Consider the following 791-nt stretch of genomic DNA (forward strand, 5'->3'; position numbering starts at 1 on the left):
TACCAAAAGATAAGATTGAGTAAGAAATGCTTGCCAACCATAATAGTCACTTAAAGTGTTATGATAGTTATATGGAGATTATTGAGTGAAGAGGAAGATATCTACCTCAAAAATGGTGGGAATAGGGGTGTCTCAGGGAAGGCTATTTGGATGAAGTGTCAGTTTTGAACTCTCCTATAGAACATAGTCAGCCAGGCCAAAGCTGACTTGGGAGAAGCACAGGGAGGTGCTGTCAAGAATAGTATGTGCAAAAACCAGCAAGAAATGCAAAGATATATTTATATAAATTTTAAAAGTTATGTATGTTAGTATTGAGGCAGTGACAGGGAAGTGGAACAATGCCAGATCATGAAAAAACTTGCATGTGATACTAAAGATGTCAGGGTTTTTTTCTTGTTGTTTTGTTTTGTTTTGAGACAAGCTCTCACTCTGTTGCTCAGATTAGGGTGCAGTGGTGTCATCATGGCTCACTGCAGCCTCAAACTCCTGGACTCCAGCCATCCTCCTGTGTTAGCCTCCTGAATAGCTGGGACTATAGGCTGGTGCCACCATGCTGGATAATTTTTTTTTTTTCTCGCTATTGTCCAGGCTGATCTTGAACTCCTGCCTCAAGCAATCTCTTTCCCAAAGTGTTAGGATTATAGGTTTGAGCCACTGTGCCTGACCAAGATTTCAGTTTTTATCCTGAAAAAAGTATGGATAAATTTTGCTCTGAGACATAAAATTTGCATTTTTTAAAAGACCATCTTGAAATAAAAATGGAATATAAATTGGAGAAGAATAAAAGAGCT

Source organism: Propithecus coquereli, unplaced genomic scaffold (assembly GCF_000956105.1).
Source record: "Propithecus coquereli isolate 6110/MARCELLA unplaced genomic scaffold, Pcoq_1.0 Scaffold61, whole genome shotgun sequence".
Classification (NCBI taxonomy): Eukaryota; Metazoa; Chordata; class Mammalia; order Primates; family Indriidae; genus Propithecus; species Propithecus coquereli.